Genomic DNA, 16,319 nt, shown 5'->3' on the forward strand with positions numbered 1-16,319 from the left:
CTGATAATGTAAGACAAGTATTTTGAAAAAAGATCATTGAGTCAGGAAGATGAATCTCAAAGTCAAGACACATGAGGAGACTTTGATGTTGGGGTAGAGACGTTACTGATGTTTTCCTTGTTGAACAAGTTTCTACCTATGAATAATGCACAGACCACATCCTGACAAGTGGAGAAAGAAGAACACCACAGGGAAATGAAATACGTGGGTAGACTGGAAAGGGGAGGCTGTTGGGATGTGTTAAAGGGGGATAAGCTTTTCAAAATCTATTACAAAGCAGAACAAAGCAAAGCTCATGATAAACTTCAATGGAATTTTACTCAAGAAGTAGGTAGGGTGAGTAAGAGAAGCTGAGCATCCATAGTACTGCTTTGAGTATAAACACTGAATTGCTGTTCCGTGCAAGGAGAGCATAAGTATGTAAGTCACTAAGTAGCCATGGCATGCGTCATGCCTAATGCTTCCTTCACTCAAGAGTCCACAGCTCTAACTCCCACGTGATTGAAGTAGGGCCTTTGGGAAGTGATTAGGTGCTAATGAGGTCTTACATGCGGAGCTCTTGTGGTGGTCCTGGTGCCCTATAACAATCTATGTCTACACATTCCCAGAGGAGGACACAGTCCATACAGGGCACTGTCTACAAGCATGGAAGAGACCTTCACAAGACTAGAGCTGTGCTGGCCTGCTGACTTTGATCTCCCAGCCTCCAGAATCAGGAGGAATAAACTTTTGTTAGGCCAGGCCACCAAAACTCTGTCAGCTCCAACTGCCAAGAATGAACCTAAGCAGCAGGGATCACTTAATCTGGATTAGATTTATGGGAAAGATTTTTCCCTTAGTCTCTGGTGAGTTGTCCTGTGACCCAAAGTCCTAACTCACTATGAGATAGAAAGTTTCTCATCTTGTGGGTCATGATCCCCACAGGAGTCACATTTCAGATATTCCTGCATATCAGATATTTATATTATGATTCATAACAGTAGTTAAATTACAGTTATGAGGTAATAACAAAATAATTTTGTGTCTGGGGGTCACCATAACATGAAGAACTGTATTAAAAGGTCGCAGTATTAAGAAGGTTGAGAATCTCTGCTCTAGATGAAAGGATGGGTGTGTCCAAATGATTCATCAGCAGGCAGTTCTAGCACCTGCTCAGTGCAGCACATGGAATCCAGGTGAAACTGCACGATCAGCAGTCAGGTATTGAGGCTTCAGGAAACATAGTATGAATCCACTGCGTAGAAGTGAATATTTCCTAGGAGTGAATATTTCTATGAATTTGAACAGTTTAAGGAGCTAAAGTGATGAGAGAAGAGTAATTCAAAAGAAGATGCAGCCCAAAAAGGATAGTAGCAGAAATCAGGAAGAGCCAGACAGCAGTAAAGGGCAAGATCAAGACAACTTCTCTGTTCTATGACGCTGGAACACACCAATGAATCAGGCCAGCGGTGTGAGCCTTTGTCTCCAGAATTTTCTGCTTATTCTTTTCTTGACAGAGTCACACAGTGTATGCAGTGACTCAGATCAAAACTGGTCCCAATTATTTCTACAATGTTTCCTCAAACAAAAAACCCACCCACCCATCCATAGATACACTTCATTTTAGTTTGGGTGATCTGATATTCAGCTTCATATTGCTGTAACAAGTCATCTGATACCATCCCAGTAAAGAATGAGAAAGGTTTATCTTGGTTCAGAGTTTTAGATCCCAGCCCATGCTCTCTTGGTTCTACTGCTTTGGGCCCATTGTAGCATGCCAGCAGAAGTATGTGGCAAAGATGGCCTGTTCACCAGGAAGCAAATAGAGATGGAAAGAGGTTAAGAGTGGAGTATGTCTACCAAAAGCAAGCTCAGATGACCTAACTTCCATCCATCTCTTAAAATGTCTGTCACCTCCCAGCATCATGTTTGCTAGAAAATGTTAGCACGTTGGCCCTGGAGTACATTATATTTTATCAGATAACTTAAACAAGACAGTTATTGCTCATAGTTCTAAAGCTAGGAAGTCCAAGATGGAGGTGAGGATGACCTCCTTACCTGTGTTAGTAGGGTCCACTGACCTTGTCTTCAATCAGGCAAAACAGAGAGAAGGAGAGAGAGGAAGATAGAATTCTACTTCTGTATCTCTTCTTAGAGAGTGCTAAACCATACAGGTGGGCTCCTGTCTCATGACTCATGTCTCAATGACCTGTTTCTTCACATTGTGAGTCAAGATTTCAACACACAAATTGGAGTGGGGCATGAACTTTCAGCCCATAATACAGTCTGTGGCAATGTTATTATATATCTTTGTTGTTGTGTTTGTTAATGAGAGAATTGTATTTCTTCATAAGGATTAACCGATAAAATGCCTATACAAGTACAGAATAATGCTGGAGGGGAGTCTGGTATCACTACTCATGAATGAAAATACACATTTCAGGGATACAATCCTAGTCATTTGTGCTGGAAAGGCCATGGGACACTGCCTCCTTTGGCTTGGAAGGAAAATAAGAATGACGTGGGCCTATCATCCCGATCTTATCCACCACCTCAGTCTCTCCCTTAAAGACTGGTTGGAAGGTATATCATGAGTTTGAAAGTCTCTTCCATTGAGAAAAGATAGACACAGGCAGAGAGATGCCAAGCTGTTGGAAGTTCCTTCTGATCTTCCAGAGGACCTCAGTTCCCAGCACCCACATCAGGCAGCTCTCAACCATCTGGAACTCCAGCTTAGGGGATCGAGCGCCCTTTCCTGGACTCTGTGCACATAACTGCCACACCCCACATACACAAACTTAAGATAATAAAAATAAATATTTTTATAATATTTAAAAGAATATTTCACAGCGATGAGAAAATGCGATCTTCGATTGTTTGTTTGAAAACTGGTGTATTTTGGAGAGGGTAAGGGAAGGGTAATACAACTAAAAACTACAGCACGGGAATAATGGATATGAAAACCTTTAACAAAATAGGAGGCAGAAATGCCACAGAATGCTTTTATAGTACAGCTTTTTCCATTACACTAAAATTTTCCATGGCACGGTATTTTAATCAAAATTACACTGGGGTACTGAAATGAAACCGTTAGACTGTGGACCGATTACTTATCTAACCAGAGGACCTCCCCAGATTCTAAGCAATTTCATTTCATTTCATATCTTGCTGTGTCATGTCGAATATCAGAGACGCAATTGAAAATGAAATTATCTGTAACCATGTCACCTTAATCGTATTTATTTAAAATGCAAAGGCTCTTCCATGGTACCTTATTAATTCTGAAAATACAATATAGTAATTTGAACTAAGGACTGTGCAGAAAATTAAGTTTGAGGATGTGTTGAAGACTCAACCAGCAAGTGTTGGGATTTGTGAGTGTGCATAGACAAGAAACAGCACACCTAGACACAGCTGTGCCTGTGAGATAAAGCACTCTGGAACAAGGATGTGTTGTGCTTCCCCCCCCCCCTTAAGACTGAAAATTCTGACCACATGGGCCAGCACTGGTGTCCTTGACTCAGAAAACAAAACCATAATGGTCCCTTCAACAGGTTAGAAACTGTGAGCTTGGCTCTCTGGAGTATCTGCACCTTGCTGCATAATCTCACACTGAGATGCTAAACAACATTCATTTTATCATACGGTTACAGTGAACACAATATTATATTGAATCACAAAGTGCAAAGGCTGTGGAATCACTGTTTTGCTTGGTGGGGATGGGGGTGGCTGGAAGATGTTTGTTTGTTTTGAAATAGCATGGGTAACTTTTCCTCACCATTGCTTCTCACCTAGGGAGAATGCTGAGTGCTGCTTCTGCCAGACTGACTATAGGAGGAAGCTTCTCTGGCTTCTCCACCTCAGTAAGCCACATTATTCTCAAGTTCACAGATATGCTCAGCTGTGCACATGTGTGCACACGTGTGTGTGTGTGTGTGTGTGTGTGTGTGTGTGTGTGTGTGTGTGTAAATGTGCCTCCAAATGTGTGGAATTGTCTAGTGTATACTGTAGCAGGAATCTTAAAAGTTCTTATTAATAAAATCAAACCCGAGGCCAGTTATTGGGGTCCATGCTGGTAGATCAGAGAGACAGAACAAGCCACAGCTATCTCACCTCGCCGGATCCTCAGCTGGTCTTGTCTCCTCAGACTGGAGGCCTCTGAGTCCTCATCCGGAATGGGTCTCAGCTGAATTACTGCTCAAAAGCTTGAATGCTTAACCAGCCAAAATCTTCTAGTTTCTGGTCCTTGCTTTCTACCACCACTCCCTGGGATTAAAGGCTGGCTTTCTGGGATTAAAGGCGTGTGTCATCATGCTTGGCTATTTCCAATGTGGCCTTGAACTCACAGAGATCCAGAGGGATTTCTATCTCTGGAATGCTAGGATTAAAGGTGTGAGTGCCACCATTTTCTAGCCTTTGTATCTAGTGGCTGTCTGTTCTCTGACCCCAGATAAATTTATTAGAGTACACAATATTTTGGGGAATACAATACCACCATAGTATACACATGTGTCTCTTGCTCTGGGCACATCTATGTGGCTGTGTGTGGTTTGATGCCTGTGTCTTTTGGGTTTCCAGACAAGTGGACATATGTAACCATGTATTTCTTTTAGATTGCTACACAAAGAGATACCCAATGCTCATTTTAGTTATTGTTCTCAGTTCATATCTGCAAATCTTCCTTTCATCAAATGGCTTTAGCAAGACACACACACACACACACACACACACACACACACACACACACACAGTTTCTTTGTACTGTATGTTTCAAATGTGAACATTCTGAATTCTGGCTGTGTATTCTCAATGTCTATATGCTGATGGCAAGTTGTTTCATTTTTGCCTGGAGAATGAATAAAGATAGGGAATCCTCAGGGGCCTGGCACCCCAGCACGGAGGCACCTGCTGTGTTTGATCCTATCACACTACTACTTAGCCTTGAGCAGGCTGGCATTTGCTGATTCTGCCTAAGCATCTCACTCCAAGTCTTCAGTGATTCAATATTCTCCTCCTGCTTCTTTGTAACTCACAAAGTGCAGCATGCCTCTGGATTTGAGAGACTTGCCATTGTCAGCTGTGGGAAGAACAATAGCCGGTGTTCCACTGTGTCATACAGAAAGCTTCATCTCCTCCTTTGGAAAAGTCACCTCCAGAAGACTTGTACAACAAAAGCAAAAGGGCACAGTGATAGTGGGAAGATGATTCTTCGTATAATTTTTAGCAGAGAAGTGATTCCAGTAGAGTACTATCATGCAGACGGAAAGGAGAGTAATCCTGAAGGACAGAAGAGAAGAGAGAAAGGGAAGAGGAGAAGATGGTGGGCCTCAGCTTCATGACAGCGTATAGTGAGAACAGAACTGGGAGAAATACAAAAGATAACTCCTGCTCAGAACTTATATGTGGAAATTCTATTGAAGAAAATGAAAAGCAGAAGCCAGAAGCTAATGACCTATTTCCCAGTGTCTGCTCCTTGGGAAACGCTCCACTCTGAGGGTTTGGATGAATTTCTGGACTTTTTTGTTTTGATTTGATTTATCTTTTTGTGAAATTAAAATATGATTACATCATTTTCCCTTTTCCCTCTCATACCTCCAATCCCTCCCATGTATACTCTCTTGTTCTCGCTCAGATCCATGACCTCTTTTTCTTTATATATTACATATATCATAAATATATTCCTAAATATATAAATATCACCTGTGTATATACACACATATACTATATATACATAGTATATGTATGTATATGTGTTTGTTGGGGGGTATCTGTGTGTGTGTGTGTGTCTGTGTGTCTGTGTATCTGTGTGTGTCTGTGTCTATGTCTGTAGTTATTTGTGTAGAGTTGGGGCACTGTGAGGTAAGATTTACCCCCTCCATGTTAGTAAATCTATTGGTGTCATCTTTGTTCAGGTCTTGTTTAGGGGCAGGCCATGTTCTTGAAACTTCATGGGGATAGCATCCCTGCTAATACTAGGTGGTACAATTCACATCAATCATCCTGTTTCTCTGGCTCTCACAGTCTTTCTGCCCCTTCTTCTGTTCTCTGAGCCTTTGGTAGAGGAACTGTGTTGTAGATTAATCATTTGAGGCAGGCTACCACATGATCACTTGTTCTCTGTATTTTGATGGGTTGTGGTTTTGTGCAATAATCTTTTTCTGTTGCAAAGAGTAGTCTCTTTGATGAGGGGTGAGAGCTACACTTCTCTGTGGGTATAAGGATAAATATTTAGGACATAGTTAGGGATCATGCTGTTTTAGTAAAGTAGCAGCAGTAGGTTCACCTCCAAGGTCTACAATCTCACTAATGGCTGTTCAACAAGAGGGAAGTAATAATCCAGTGTGGTGGCACAAGCCTTTTATCTCAGTGCCCAGGAGGTAAAGGTAGATGGATCTCCGGGTTCAAGCCCATTCTAGTCTACAGATCTAGTCCCAGGACAGCCAATGCTACACAGTGAAACCCTGTCTTGAAAAAATCAAATAGAAAAAAAAGGAAAAAAATTAAGGAAGTAATGCCTAGTATTACAGTTCAGGGACTTCTCTACCATGAGTAGGACACTGCAAAAATAGAGAGTTTGTTTTGTCATGCTTACACAAGTCTTATGACTTCCATCTTGGGTGGCCTCTTCCTTACAGAAGCTAGTTATTACAATATCAGTTCTCTTGAAGAGGCCCACATGGCCAGAAACTGAGACAGGCCTGTCTATTAACCATGTAGGGACTGCATTTATTCAAAAAATAACTTTACTAAACTTAGGAGAACATTACCACTTCACACCTTTGATTGCAACCTAGTGAGCTACTTTGAGACAGAGGTACACAGTAAGTACATGCCTGGGTTCCTGATTCACAGACACTGAAAAATAAATGTTTATTCTAAAGAACAAAGTTTCGGAGTCATTTGAAATGCAGCAGAAGGTCATTAAAACAATAATTTTCTTCATTCTCCATGGCAGTTAAATTTATCTTGTAAATTTTAAGATTAGGGCAAACCATCCATGTTTAACAGAGCAAAGGATTCTGGAGTATTATGTGGCATTGTACATGTGAAAAGTGACTCCAACCCAAGACCTTGTAACATAAAAGACAACTTGTTAGAGGTTTTAGGGAACCTCTGTGCTGGCTTGGTCTCATTCCTGTTGATTTGATTCCACTTCCTAAACCACAGAGCAGGTCTTCCCTCACTCTCCTTCTGGGCAAGAGCATTTTCTACACCAGCATACAGAAGGCCAATATTGGGTTCAGTCTTAGATTGTAAAATTGAAGGTCAAAACTTTGGAGATAAATGGTCTATTTCTGATCCCGAGATGCTGTGCAGCCATGTGGTCAGGCAGGGGTTTTAGAACCAGTGTCAGATTTGCTTGGTACCCATGGAAGACTTTGAAAGGATTAATGAGGATAATGTTAAGACTCACTGCATGATTCAGAAGGAAAATACAGCATGACAAATATTCTTGTGTTCAAAGGTAACCTATTTTCTTAAAATATTTTTGGGTTACCACTGGGACATAAACCTTTTTTAGAAAGTGTATTTTGATCTATTTTCTAACTCTAATGAGACTGGTGACCAACTAAGGAAAAAAAAAAGATACATAACTTTTTATCATGATGGATTGAAATCTCAAGGCCTGTTCAAGTTGTAGTTGGGCCACAAATTGATTTCCTGATTGGGAGGGTCCATCTTTTACTTGGTAAGGTAAATGGAATAATACCTATAGGAGGGTCCATCTCTGAATCGGTAAGGTAAATGGAATAATACCTATAGCCATCATAGGGTTTGTCCTCACTCATTGCACAGGAGCACCCAGTTCTCAAGCAGGTGACAGTGCTACTGTGTAGCAGGAAGTAGACACAGTGAGTGTGGACGCAGTGAGGGTTGCTTAGCTGGTATTGTCTCTTTGCCCAAGGTGATTGTTTCTTCCACCACACTTGGGGAACTGAATGCACATAGAACACCACTAGCTGTTGTCTTACAAGTCACTGAGCCTCATGAGGGGCATCACTTGTCAGAAGGCTGGTTGCTGAGGCAGTTGTCTCAAGTGACACTTCAGAAGTCCTAAGCATGATGGGAATATTTTCCAACTTTGCCATGCATTTACTAATACTATGATTTCCAGGGCTGGGGTCCCTGCCCTGTTTCTGCTCACTCAGATTTTTAAACCCAGCGCTGAAGGCATCTGTCACACTGACAGCTGTGGAGGAAGTAAATGCATTGTGATGTGTGCCATAGCATCCACCTGTACTTAGACTGTACTCAGTTTCCAGAAGCGTGACCCAACAATGAATGTTATGTTCAGTGAGAGCGTTTTGTATACACAGGATACACAGGATAAAACCAGGAGTAGAGATACTGAATATTTGATATTGAAAGCCATTCTTGTTGGAAGAGAGAAGTCAGAATTGAAGTATTGCTTTTTTCCTGATATCAAAAATACATAAAATCACACACACACACACACACACACACACACACACACACACACACGTGCACTTAAATGGATGAAACTTCTTTTTCATAGTCTCTGTGGGCTTTCCACAATGCTGAGGAAGCTATGTAGCACGTATAGAAGGTCATAAGTGTGTGTGTAACAGGTTACAAATGTTATGCATAGCTATTATCATCCCAAAGTCCTCTGCACCCCCTTTGCCCTTCATGGAAATCAAATGTCACCCAAGAAAGTTGAAGGAAGCCTTGTCCACTGATACTGGATGATAGTCAATGATGAATAGACTACTGGACCACTGAGCCCTAGCCCTGCTCCCTTTGTTTGGTGGAATTGCCCTTGAATGCTCAAGCCTTACTGGTGCCCATCAGTAATGATCCACAAATTCCCAGATGAGATAGTCTCATGGTCATTTAAAAATACAGACACACAGAGAGGGGGGCAGCAGGAGGGGGGAGAGGGAGAAGGAGAATAGAAGCAAAGAAAGGAGAGGAAAAAGAGTTAGCTACAGATCCATGTTTAGTCTCAACACTTCAGACCTCTAGCATATCATAAGTATTAATACTTTGATTGACAGCTATCTTAGTAATCTTCTTAGTAACACCTCAGCACTTGCCTCCTGTTAACACTATGTCTGCCAGGAACTACACCATGTTTCCTCTTTCCAGTTCTATTTGGATCTCTGAAATGGAACACAGTATCTCTGTAGGCAGACGAGGAAGGAGGTTGAAACCCCCTGCCTTTCTTAAAATTCATGTATTAATTAAAACCATCTATTAAGTATTTTCCTTTGTCTAGATGTGCTTCCTACTGAGGAATGGAGTGTAGGTTAGTAATGGATTTGAAATTTGTGTACCCAGACATCAGGCTATCTAGAAATCCTTAGAGCCTATGTGTGATATAAAACTTCCTAGACAGCAGACAGGAAAATGTTGGGCACCTCATTCAGCATGGACTGAATGAAATTCCTTCCATTCAGATGAGGGGAGTTCCTGAGCCTCATTATTCTCTTTGCTGCCCCTGTATAATCAGGTAAGTAGTATGTGGGTAGTCATATTCAAAGCACATGAAAACTGAGCTATGAAAACCAGATTTCCAAAAAAAAAAAAAAAAAAAAAAAAAGAGGGAGATTCCCACAGAAACAGTGAAGAGCCTTAGCCCTAGAAAGTTGGCATGGGGACAGCCATCTAACCTTTTATCCTCAGAGGATTTCTTCCCAATTGTTGGCATCTACCTCTGAAGACATCCTTCTCTCCTAGAATTCTAAAAATACTCTCCTTGCAAATCCCACCTCTGCTAGTCTCAAGCAGTTCAGCAATTCAATGAATTGGGCAAGGATCTTCCCTGTTGAGATAACTCAGATAGCTCCTTAGATCCTCAAGAGACTCGCCTTGGCTACTTCCCCAGTGAGGGGAAAGCCAAGGACTCTCATCTTCTCAGGCAGTCTTTCTTTCCCATTGCTGTATCCTCTTCTCATCTGTTTCCTTGGCTGTTGAGCTCCAGTTTGCATGGAGGGTTTGGAGCACTTAGGAAGTACAATTCCAAATCATTACGATTTTCACCACCATTTTTTTCTGAGGTCAATATGCAGGCAGCTATAATAAACTTTAAATGTCAATGTCTTAAATTGCCCCCAGGATAATCCATACTTTGGTGTCAAGGCCATGTGAGAAAGCAAGCTGTTCCACAGGCTTGGGCCAAGCAGAAGTGGAAGTTCTTATCAGTCATAGATTTGGAAGGTCTAGGTCAAAGTTGCCTAGATGATAATTTGTCCAACGGGTCACCTCCATTTCTCATTTCCGACCTGACACTTCTTACCCTTTATTCTACTCCAAATATATATCCATTTGCAATTCTCCTTTGAAGGTGCATGGTAAAACTTCTCTTGCTAAGAATGACCTACCAGTGCTCCTAGTTTCTGCTTCTGGAGCCAGAGGGCAGCTGTGTTAGTGGTAGCACAGCGTCCACCCATGCCCCCCCCCCCCAGCAGCCTTGCCCTTGGGGCTGCAGACACAGCCCCCATTCAGAAGCTGCACTTCGTTGAGCCAATACTTATTCTTAGTGTGTTCTTTGTACACCACTTGTTGTAAATGTGTCTTGCCTTCCTCCTCTGTGGCTTATAACTATCCCTTCAGTGGCTTCCAGACACTCACAGTACATATCATCAGTTTATCACTGTACCTAAACATTTTGCTTGTGAAATTCTGCATTAGCAGAGAGTGTTGAAGAAAGTTCAAGACAGCAGCTCATCAGCCTATCTGATCCAACCTCTGGGGCAACTGTGAAATTTAAGTGTCATAGAAGTGAAAGAATAAGAGACATGATTTTAAAAACTACATAAGCTGTGAAATGATGAACTAATTGAAGTCAAAGCAGCTGAGATCCTTCAGCAGATGCATGAGTAAAGAAAATGTGATAAATACACACAGTGGCTTTGTATTCAAGTGCAAAGAAAAATGAAATACTATTTGTGGGGAAATTATAGAACTGAAAAGGGTGATGGGGATGGGGCAGGGGTTTGAGGAAGGGATTAGAAGAAAAGGATAAAAACAAATGTATGAAAATCCCATAGTGAAACACGTTTCTTTGTATGTTATTTTCAGGAGACTTGTGAATAAATATAATAGTGAATTACATTGCAGTTTCTGATCATTTTTTTTTTAGCTAGAAATTGAAGTGCATATAATAAAACGAAGACAACAGAATACAATTTGGTTAGTAAAGTGATTTCCACATGAATGTGAGATGATGAATTTGGAACTTCAGCACCCATGCGAAATCCAGGCCTGGCACATGCCTGTAATCCCAGCACTGGACAGCTGAAGACAAGAGAATCTTTGGGGCTTGCTGGTCAGCCAGTCTAGCTGAATTAGCAAGATCCAAGATTAGTGAGAGTCCTTGTTTAGATAAATAAATGGGAAGCAAAAGAACATAACCCTTGCCTTCATATGTATATGCATACATATGCACATATAGAGAAATAAACATGTACAAACACACATAATCATACACAGAAACACAAAAAAAATATGAGTCACTATGAGAAAAACTTGTCATACAATACACATTTTTGTGTAGGGTTTTTCCCAGGTGGCTCTTCTTCTGCGTCTATTGCAGCAAACTATTTGGGTTTGTGCCCACAAATCAATCATAACTATGCCTATAAACCAAGGCTGACTTTTTAATACCAAATTTATTTTTTCTCCATACCCTAGTAGAAAGCAGGCTTTTCCTTAGGTTCCAAACATCGTAGTATTCAGCTGCTGGCCCTATGTGTTAATAATGAGTACTCTGCATGACCATTGGAAACTGTTGAGAAAACAGAGACTGTGATGTCATCTCCAGTCAACATTCTGTGTGGCAAAATTTCTTGAAGTTTGAGCAAAAGAAGTGAGATAAACAATGGAAGAAAGAAAGGAAGGAAGGAAGGAGGGAGGAAGGGAGGGAAAGGAAGGAAGATGGATGTGTGCTACTAGAAAACACATGATAAATTGAGTGTACTAAGTTGCAGCACTCAGCTAGTGCATCTCTTGCACATTTCTACATTTGATAAAATGCATTTGTCTGTCAGGGTCAGCTGTGATGAGTTCTTCTTCCAGATAAGATCTCCGCCTGCATTCAAAAGGCCCAATTATAGTAAAAAAAATGCTGTCATTTGGATTCTAAACACACTTGTATTGCTAATACAATAGAAAGCCTTTTAACTAATCAGAAAACACTACCTTCAAAAATACAACTTTCATATATTACCCCGCACTAGCATGCTCTTGTTATTTTTTTCATTTATTAGTTTATTTTAAGCTGTTGGCTATGAACTTTTTACCTTCAAACTGAGATCATGTTTTATGGGAGCAGCAGGAAGATGGAATAGAGAGGACAAAGAATCATATATTTTTTATTGCTGAATTGTGGAATATTGTTTTCATTTATCTCATTAGTAATGGAATATTTTAAATAAGAAAAGATGAATTTCAACAGACACCCAATGTTTAACTCAGAAGTGTTCACAAAACCTTTCATTATTTACAAATTTATCCTAACCTATAATTGTATCCCTATTCTTGGTGCCCCTGTGAAACTTGTCAGATTCAAAATGAAATTACCTGGGTCAAACCCTGACAAATGCCCTGAGTGAACCCACGAATAGAAGGAGGTTCTCACACATGATTTGTCCAATAAAAGGGACTATCACAAGGACAACAAATCTCATTCAAGAAAACTCCAACATGGTACCAGGCCTATCCAAAGAAACTGTACTTAACTGTGTTCCTTTAGCTTACCGGTTCACCGAGGCTGCTCACCACAGCAGCTCACCAGGCTGATATGGCACCTTGAGGACCAGTGGGCTTCCTATTAAAAACTGCTTGGAGCTTTTCTTTTTCCCCTGAGACTAGACTTCTTGTTGAGACTTGTTATCATGCCCTGCCCAGGTCAGAGGTTATCTGCCTCTGCATGGGTGTCCCAAATTTCAATCCTGTTCTTTGTTATTTCCAAAATAAAATCTTTCAGCATAAAAATCCATCTTTGTATTTTAGTTTGCTGTTGCCACACCTCCTTTTGAGGAATGGAGCCTCAAGTACAATGTCCCTCCATGAAATCCTGGGATGTGATGGGGAGACAAGGGCTTCACCCAGCTAGAAGAGTCTTCATTCACTCAGCAGCCAATAATCGCAAAACACCTGGATGTTTGTTATAAATTCTAAACATCCCAGTAATAGGGTGATCCTTTGACATTGCTTTAATTGGCTGAATTGTATCCTAACTTCAAAATTTGACCAACCAACATTGCAGAATATATCCTAACGACCATGGTTTGGGGTAGCTTGTCTAACATGACTCATGCATTTATAAAGACAAGAAAAAAAGAGATGGCAAGCTGAACTTGTAACATCAACAAAGAAAGGATACTCAGTACATGCAACTGGACACCCGTTTCCATTACCCAGCACTTTGGTTTCCTTGGATCCAAAAGAAATTAAAAAACAGAAATACATACAGGAAATTTTATTTATTTATAATTAGGCCACATCAGGAAGAGAAAGGCCCAGGTATCTACCATGTCTATAGAAGCTTTAGAATTTATAGAAACCATAAGACAAAAGCCAGTAGATATGCAGCTTTCACTGTGAGATGTTTTATATAAAATGAGTCCTTTCCTAGGGGAGAGTAAGTTAGCCTCAAGCTTTATTATCCTCATTTTCATCACCTTTCCTTTATCCTCAGCATAGACAGTAAGCTATATTGTTTTAAGTTACATAATATATCAACTCTTAAATGGTATAGATGCTTAAATCACCTAAGTTTTTAAGGCAGCCATAATGAAAATGCATATTTTTTTTACAATTTATTATTTTTATTATTATATCCTTTATATCAGTGATGGGTTTAAGAAGGATATTTCCATTCAACTGTGACATGTATGACCATATTCATTCACCCATAGCCTTCCCTTTCTCTGCAGTATACCCTGCTAGCTTCTTTTCTTCTTCTGACAATCTTCCATATAGTTTTATGTCATATATATTTCATATATAATAGGATCCACATATAAGAAAAATAGGCAGCATTTGTCTGAGTCTTATTGTGTTTAATGTAATGATCTCAACTTGCATCTATTTTCTTGCAAATAACATACTTTAACCCTTTATAAATGAGTGAAACTCCACATATTCTTTACTCATTCATCTGTTAATGTATACTTAGACTTATTCCATCCATGGCTTGGCTATTATGAATAGGGCTGCAATAAACAAGGATGTGAGAGTTCTTTGTAGTGAACTGACTTATATTCCTTTGTTATATTCTGAGGAGTGATACAGCTGGATCACATGGATGTTTCATTTCTAGATTTTATAACCCATCATACTGATTCCCACAGTGATTGAGCCAATGTACACCCTTACCAGAAGCATATACAAGTTCCACCTTTTCTACAGAGATTTCCCAATGCTAGACTACCCTATATTTATCATGCAGGAGAAAACAAGATAGATAGATGATAGTTAAATAGATAGATAGATAGATAGATAGATAGATAGATAGATAGATACATAGATAGATGATAGATAGATAGATAGATAGATAGATAGATAGATAGATAGATGATAGAGCAGAAATGAAATGTAGCTGCCCTGAAACATTACATATTAACTAGATGTGTAAAAGTGGAGGAAAAAGAAATGGATTGAGGCACAGTTTGCTTCTGTGCAGTCCACTCAGTGACACAGGTACAGAGTCTATCTCTGTAAGTCCCCTCAATAGACATCAGGACAGTACATGTCTCTACACCATCTTGCTTCTCTTTCTCTGGTTATTCATGTTGGCGTCTTCTAATGAAAGCATGTGCTTTTTGGAACTTCACTTCTCCTGCTGATCTCTATATTGTTTTCTACAACTACAGAGTTGTTTTGGCCAAGGCAGTGGGAACATTACTTTAGACACTTTTCTGTCTCTAGCTATGGGACATGGCTTTTGGAAATGTTTTCCACTGGCATGTCTTAGCTCTTGGAACATTTAAACAAGTTCCATTATGTCTAGCTTCTCCAGGCAGCTAGGTTTTTGTCACTCCAGTTTATGACTCACACCACTATGGTGATACTTTATTTGTACTGAAATGTGATTTTATTTGTATGTTAATAAATAAAGTTGCTTGGGGGTCAAAACTAATAGCAAGCCATAGCAGAAGCCAGGCGGTGGTGGCGCACACCTTTAATCCAGATCACATGACAGACAGATTCTCTGTGTGTCCAAGGATACAGCCAGCATGGAGACACAAGCCTTTAATCTCAATACCAACCATAGAAGACCTGGAGGTCGGTATAGACAGACAGTGACAAGGAGGTCATGTGGCTGGTTTGCAACCAATGAGAAGGCAGAACAGAAAGTCAATAAAAAGACAGATACACAGGAAGTAGGTCTCTTGCTGAGGGGAAGGACAGCAGTGGCAGGAAGGTTAAGAAGGTGGTTTTAAGTCTCAGCTCTCAGCTACTGCTCTGACCTCTTGGGCTTTTAACTCTGCATTTGGCTACAGTTCCCATCAAAATTACAGTACAATTCTTTACAGAACTTGAAGAAAACAACAGCATCAAAAACTCCCACAATCTTAGTTTGTATGGAAGCACTAGAGACCCAGGTAGACAAAACAATTCTAAATAGTAAAATCACTGCTGGAGTTGTCACCATTCCTGAATTCAAGTTATACTACAGAGCCACAGTAAATCAGCATGGTACTGACACAAAATAGACATCTTGACTTCAGAGCCCAAAAATAGAGGACTGGAGAGATGGCTTAGTGGATAAAAGTATGGGCTACTCTTCCAGAAGTTCAATTGCAAATATGGGTACAATTCCAAGCACCCACATGGTGGCTCACAACTCTGTAACTCCAGTTCCAGAATCTGACTCCCTCACACAGACTTACAATTAGGCAAAAGAAACATACATACCTACAACCACATGAGTTTTTACAAAGATCCCAAAAAACATTATGTTGGAGAAAAGACAACTTTAATAGTGCTGACAAAACTCGACAGCTACATGTATAAGAATGAAACTTGATCCTTCTCTCTCATCACAACATAGATCAATTAATTCTAAATGAATCAAAGATGTCAATGTTACATCTGTAACTGAAAATTTTAACAGAGTAGGAAGTACACTTAAGATATAGACTCAGGTACAGATTTTCTGAATAGGACTCCAGTCATCCAGGAAATAGAACCAATAATCATCAAGTGGAACTTCATGAAAAAACAACAACAAAACAAAACAAAACAACAACAAAAAAAAACAAAAACGCTGTACTGCAAAGGAATCTATTAATTGATTGGAATCAACCTACAGAATGGGAAAAAAAATCCAATTGTACATCTGATGGAAGATTTGTGTCTAGAATACA

The sequence above is a fragment of the Peromyscus maniculatus genome, chromosome 10, assembly GCF_049852395.1.
Source record: "Peromyscus maniculatus bairdii isolate BWxNUB_F1_BW_parent chromosome 10, HU_Pman_BW_mat_3.1, whole genome shotgun sequence".
In the NCBI taxonomy this organism is placed as follows: domain Eukaryota; kingdom Metazoa; phylum Chordata; class Mammalia; order Rodentia; family Cricetidae; genus Peromyscus; species Peromyscus maniculatus.